The 7,010-nt window shown below is 42.9% G+C and overlaps 1 non-coding gene across 1 annotated transcript; it reads left to right on the top strand.

Annotated features, from left to right (window-relative positions):
- Positions 1-905: 905 nt before the first annotated feature.
- Positions 906-1,011, top strand: LOC122151509. Its single transcript, XR_006164184.1, has one exon. It is a non-coding gene; the product is annotated as a U6 spliceosomal RNA (small nuclear RNA).
- Positions 1,012-7,010: the final 5,999 nt, after the last annotated feature.

Genomic DNA, 7,010 nt, shown 5'->3' with positions numbered 1-7,010 from the left:
GGGTTTGAACCACCAGCCGTCTGGTTAGCAGGCAAGTGTCTTAGCCACTATGCTACCAGAGCTCCTAACCAACCATTAGAGTGGGTAAAAATGATGGGAAGATGACAGATGGTGGAGAAGACAAGCATGCCACAGATAGTGACAAGCCAGAGTGGCAAGCTTCCTGCTTGAGGCCCATCTTTCTCCACTTCCATCCCATTACTCTGCAGACATCTGCCTCTCCCATGGCTACTGTAGGATCAGAAAACCTCAGAATCTGTAATATGCTGGAGCCCTGCTGGTGTGTAGGAATGATACCAATACATACAAGTGGACTGCTCAGGCCCTGAGCTTTCCTTCCCCTGCCCCATTCACATCCTGGAACACAGAGGGGGAGGGATACTGGGAAGTTATCTGTAGGGGTCAGGGCCTGCTGTTTGGGTTGTGGTGACAGTTGAGCTCAGATTGCAATATCAGAGGTCCCTGGCTGTTGTATCCCCATCTGTCCCCTTAAAACCTCTGGGAACAGCACCATATAGGACCTTCTCTAAGCCAAGGTGCATGAAAATCTTAAGAAAATCCGAGCCCACTGGTAAACATCATGAGACATAGGAGGAATTCAAGCATTATGAAAGAGACAGCAAGGTGAATATACTCAACCAAAAGAAGAAGCAGCAGTATATGAAATTAAAAGAGCATAGTAAATGTTCTCAGAGAGATAAGGAAAGATATTGGGAAAGTAGAAATAGGAACAAGTAGTTACGGAAAAGTTGGCAATGTTAGGAATATAAAATAATATTTTGTACCAGAAGACTCAATGGATGGGATGGGAAACAGGGTGTATCAAAAAAACAGTATGCAAGTTGGAAGAAGAGATAAAGGAACTAATTCTCAGAAAGTATGAAGAAGACATAAAGAGATTCAGAGTGTTCACTTCAGCAGCACATATACTAAAATTGGAACAATACAAAGAAGATTGGCATGGCCCCTGTAAAGGATGATTTGCAAATTTGTAAAGCATTCCATATTTTGAGGGAAATATGGTGACACAATGTAAATGTAAATGTATCCTTCTGCAGGGGATGGTCGCTTCTGACAACATAACCAAAGTAGGTCAGATGAAGTCTGGCCATTCTCGCTTCCAAGGAGCATTCCAGCTGCACTCTGCCAGGACAGATTTGTTCATTCTTCTGGCAGTCCAGGGTATTTTCAGTATTCTTTGCCAACACCACAACTCAAAACATCATATGAGGCTATTGAAAACACTGTCTTGGGTTAGGTGCACCTTAGTCTTCAAAGAGAGATCTTTGCTCTTCAGCACTTTAAAGAGGTCTTATGCAGCAGATTTGCCCAGTGCAATACATTGTCTGATTTCTCAACTGCTGCTTTCATGGTTGTTGATTGTGGAACAAGTAATATGAAATCTTTAACAACTTCAATCTTTTCTCCATTTATCATGATGCTGTTTTTTGGTCCAGTTGTGAGGATTTTCATTTTCTTTATGTTGAGGTGTAATCTATACTGCAGATTATAGTCTTTAATCTTTATCAGTGATGCTGTCCACCATGGGTGACCCTGCTGGTATTTGAAATACTGGTGGCATAGCCTCCAGCCTCACAGCAACACACAAGCCACCACTGTATGACAACCTGATGGATAAGTGGTGGCAATATGCTATGTTGTTGTTGTTGTTATGTGCCGTCATGTCAGACCCTACTCATAGCAACCCCTTCTTGGTTTTCCAAGGTGGTATCACTGTGGAAGTAGATTGCCCAACTTTCTTTCCAAGGAGTGGCTGGTGGGTTTGAACTGCCAGCCTTTTGGTTAGCAGTCAAGTGCCTTAGGTGCTATGCTACCAATATGCTATAGACTATACAAATGAAGTGACTATGGTCACCTGAGGAGATTGGTCAGTTCATGGCCCTGCTGGGAGGGCCATGCCTTAAAACTGACAAGTTTGCTTATATATAAGGAGCTCTGATGGTGTAGTGGGTAAGATATTTGGTCGTTAACCAGAAGGTCAGAGGTTGAAATCCACCAGCTGCTCCTTGGGAGGAAGAGGAGGCACTCTACTTCCGTAAAGATTTATAACCTTGGGAACTCAAGGGGGTCAGTATAAGTCGGAATTGACTTGATGGCAGTAAGTTTGTTTTTTGGGGTTTTGCTTATACATGCAGCCAACCCCACAGAGTTTTCAGAAAGAAGGAAAGTAGAAAAGGCAAAAGAGGCAAGAAGAGAGAAAAAGCAGAGAGAAAGAGAATGTGAGAAACCTCCTAAAAGTACTATAACATAGTTCAAGGCCTGTAACACTGAAGATAGCAAGAGGCTTGAAAGTGGCTCTGCAGCAGAGCCAGAAGCAATGACAGAAACCTGCTGGTAGGAATGCAGCCAAGAGAGCTGAACAAAGCTGTTATACTGGCTATGAGCTGGGTTGTTTAGCCGTGGAAAGGCCAACCAAATTGAAGCTGAAGATAGAGAAGCCTGAATGGCTGAGAAGGGGTTTGAGAGGAGGCCTGCGTGGCTGAGAGGGGGCATGCAGAGCCAAGATACCTGTCCTGAGGGACCAAGAGGAAGCCTGTCCTGAGGAGGCTGGAGGAGGCCTGCAAGGCTGAGAGGGGGCATGCATGGCAGAGAGTAGTGCCTACTTGCTTGCACAACTGAGGGGAGCTGAGAGATCTGTCCTGCACTGAAGAAGGGAGAGATGTTTTCTCCATTTGGGGGACGCCTTCTAGACTTTGCCTACATGTTTCCTGATCCTGATCCTGACTTGTAGCCTGTTGGTCCCAATCCTAGATTGTACCTTGTTACTTCTATAATAAACCACTTAATGTAAATATGGTCTGTGAGTTCTGTGTGTCCATTGCAATGAATTATTGAAGCCAGAAGAGAAGTAAAAAGTGCCACGGGGAGAACAGTTGGTGTCAGAATTGGTTAAATTTTTTTAAAAAAAGTTGGAGAATAAATGTATGTTTGACCTCTACCTCATGGGAACCACTTTATACTGATCCTAGTTCTTGTGCCTAAGGAATCTAGACAAATCTGGTACTGCTAGAACATTATACTTGATTACATTCAAAATGTGATGTGCCACTTTGACATTTTTTCAATGAGATTTGAAAAATATTACTGAGGTTCTACTGCATGCCAGTTGTGGCTGTTTTAGGTACCAGGCACCAGGAATACAAAAATGAATAAGTCATGGTCTCACAAGTGAAAGCAAATAAGCACCAAGATAAACTTGGCTCAAGTTCCCTTAAGAATTCTCAGGATCCTAAATGGTAGGGGCAGATGTTGCCAGATCTTAATGATGTGAGAAGCAGCCACAGAGGAAGGAAGTGAGCATTTGTTACCTCCATTTTTCACTTATGTTGGTGAGTATGAGTATGAAAACCCACCAGCCACTCCTTGGAAGGAAAGCTGGGCAATTTACTTCCGTAGTAATACCGCCTTGGAAACGCAAGGAGGGGTAGCTATGAGTCGGGGCCGACTCAATGGCACACAACAACAACAACATGAGTATGAAAGAAATGGCTAGAGGGTTCACTCAGAGTTTGATATTTAAAGGAAGATAACACCAAATGTTCCTACCAAAACATAGATGCCAGGGAGCTAGATATATGGCTGTAGCTGTATAGTTTTATAGGAGCTCTGGTGGGGTAGTACCTAAGGCATTTGACTGTTAACCAGAAGGTTGGTGGCTCAAACCTACTAGCTGCTCCACGGAAGGAAGATGGGGCAGTCTACTTCCCTAAAGATCTACCACCTCAGAAACCCAATGGGGGTCACTATGAGTTGGAATTAACTCAATGGCAGTGAGTTTGTTTTGCTTTTTTAATATAGTTATATGGTCAGGCAATCTACTTCTGTAGTGATACTGCCTTGGAAACCCAAGGAGTGGTCACTATGAGTCTGACCTGACTTGACAGCAGTGAGTTTGGTTTTTTTATATATGTATATCTTTAAATTGGGAGCTCTGGTGGCATAGTGCCTAAGGCATTTGACTGCTAACCAGAAGGCTAGTGGTTCAAACCCACCAGCCACTCCTTGGAAGGAAGACTGGGCAATCTATTTCCCAGAAGTACTTAGAGATACCACCTCAGAAACCCAAGGAGGGGTCGCTTTGAGTTGGAATTGACTCAATGGCAGTGAGTTTGGGTTTGTTTGTTTTTTTTCAGTTTTTTTTATATATATACACACACACACATATATATATACATATATGTGTGTGTGTGTGTGTGTATTTTTTTCCTTTGCTTTTAGTGAGCTTTGCTAGCTTGCTTCCTAGTTTTCCCTTTTTCTAGGAGTAGAGGGAGAGATGCCAAGTGATGATGCAACCAAAGAAACCCAGCTATGTCAATTTCAGCTAAGGACAATTTCATCAGAAATAGTCAAAGGATAATGGTCATTATATTAAATATGAGTGCCTTTTAGGAAAACAGTTTTGCTTTTATCACTAACACTTCAATATTTCTATTACCAGTCCATCAATGAAGTGTTTGATGCTGGATGTCACTAGTTCTAGTCTTGCCTGGCCCTACTGTTGCCTGGCTGTGACCCTTTCTAGACCTCCTTTTCCTCACCTGTAAACTGAAGATATTGACAAGTTTAACCTTTTTAGCTATAATATTTGATGTTATACAGAAGATTTATTGTATACCTACCACAAAGTTGTCCCTGAATGGTGCAGAGGGTTAATGCCCTTGACTGTTTACCAAAAGGTTAGCAGTTTAAGCCCACACAGAGGCGCCTCAGAAAAAAGCCTGGCAATCTATTTCCAAAAAAAAAAAAACAGCCATTGAAAACCCTATGGAGCACAGTTACACTCTTGACACACATGAAGTCACCATGAATTGGACTCAAAAGCAACTGGTTACTAATAGTACAACATTAGCAATTTAGAGAGTATCCTATTCTAGTAACACCAATGCAGACCCTTAAGTTTTGATTTATAAGCTCTAGGCCTTAGGTTTTCTAGGCCTTAGAAGCTGCTTTTACAGAAAAATCAATAAATTGCTCTAATTGTCCTGGTTGTAGACTAATGGAGTTCTCTCAGCTATCCACACCTGGGGAAAAGTAGCTGATGGCACAAAACAAGCAAATAGCATTAGCTTCACACACTCTTACATATAAGTGTAAGGCTAACATCTTGCAACATTCATTTCTTCTCTCTCTCTCTCTCTCTCTTTTTTTTTCAGTCAATAAATTCAGGCCAGTCATTAAGAGGTGGTCCTCTCGCAAAATTTTCCATGCCTGAGGTGGAAGGAATCACTTGTTCTTTTATGTTCCTCTCTTGTGGAAAACCTTTCCTCCCACCCCTTGAGCCAGTGAGTCACTTCCTCCCCTTAAGCCCAGAATGCTTCCTTTCCATTCCAGCTCAGGTCTGGTGCTCTGGAGAAGATTCTGGGCTGCTGGGTATGAAGGCTGCTTCAGGAGACAGACAGCATACCTTGAATTGCCTTTGAAAAATTGAGCAAGAAAAGAGATATATACATGGTTCCATAAATGCTCAGTGCTGGATTCTAGGTTCAGCATTTTCCCTGATGCTTTAAATTACTCTGGGAAAGTAACACCCATAGAAGGTACCGTATATTGTGAGTTTACTTTATGAGTCATGGAAATTTCTGAAATGATAAATATTGGCTTAGCAGAAGCCTGGTATACGAAACACTTGACTGAACCAGACACTATGGTTACAAGAAACAAGAAGAGTGAGTTCCACAAATAAACCATGACTCTACTTCTAAGCTTCTTGAGAAAAAAGAGCAGAAAGCCAGGCTTCCTGGCGGTTCCCATCTTGGCCTCACTAAGGTTTCCTTTGCTTTTCCTGCAGCCAGAAACTTTCCTGAGATGGTTACAATATCTTTCTGGCCCAGAAGACATTTTAAATGACTTTGGTTTTATACTTTTTTTACTCAGGAATCTTTTTGGCTAATATGATGAAAGTACTTTGCCAATCGTAAAATTTAATGAGGGTGAAGATGAAAATATTTTCCCCTCACGAAAATAAATATAGCACAAAATTGCCCCTAGATGGTGAAAAAAGTTAATGTCCTTGTCTGCTAACCAAATTGTTGGAGGCTTGAGCCCACCAATAGATGCCTCAGAAGAAAGACCTGGTGGTCTGCTTATGAAAAATCAGCCATTGAAGTGTAGTGCCTAAGGCACTAGACTGCTAACCAGAAGGCTGATGGTTCAAACCCACCAGTCACTCCTTGGAAGGAAGGTTGGGCAATCTACTTCTGTAGTGATACTGCCTCAGAAACCTAAGGAGGGGTCGCTATGAGTCGGGTCTGACACAGCGGCACATAGCAACAACAACAACAACATGGAGCAATTATACTCTGACACACATACTTCCTGAGTAAAAATCCCTCCCTCTGTGTGTAAAAGAAACTGAAAATCCTGGAGAGATATCAGGATTCAGGAATATCGATGTATTTCAGAGGCAATTTAGAAAGTATGAGCTGTAAGTAATGATTTGGCACCTCTGAGTAGAGTTTTGACTTCTTATGAAACAAAGCCAGTCTGAGGTTTTTATTTTCTAAAGAAAATGTAACATACTAATCTTCAGCCCCAGGGTTACAGGTGAGGAGAGACAAGTCAGGGACACCCGAAGTAGCAAGCAGAAAGAGCAGGAGAAAGGGGATTAAAAGCCAGGAAGCCAGAGAGAAGAGCAGTCAACCGAAGGGATTAGGGGAGGAGAGGAAACTCAGGCCCTCCCGGAGTAGCAGGCCGGAAGAGCAGGAGAAAGGGGATAAAAAGCCAGGAACCCAGACAGAGGAGCAGTCAGCCCCAGGGACAACTCAGGGACACACAAAACAGCAGGCCAGAAGAGCAGGGAAAAGGGGATTAAAAGCCAGGAAGCCAGACACAGGTACAGTCAGCCACAGGGACCCAGTTGGGGTGATACGCGAGGTCTCCAACAGCAAGACAAACTTGTCTGTCGATTTGTCCTACTGTGGTGACATGTAGACTTGAGTTGTGAGGCTGAGCCTCTGGTGTTTAAAACCCAGCGAGATGCACCTGGTGCA

Source organism: Orycteropus afer, unplaced genomic scaffold (genome assembly GCF_000298275.1).
Source record: "Orycteropus afer afer isolate SDZICR_OR568_19922 unplaced genomic scaffold, OryAfe1.0 scaffold00500, whole genome shotgun sequence".
Taxonomy (NCBI): Eukaryota; Metazoa; Chordata; class Mammalia; order Tubulidentata; family Orycteropodidae; genus Orycteropus; species Orycteropus afer.
This window is presented reverse-complemented; position numbering and strand designations above follow the sequence as displayed.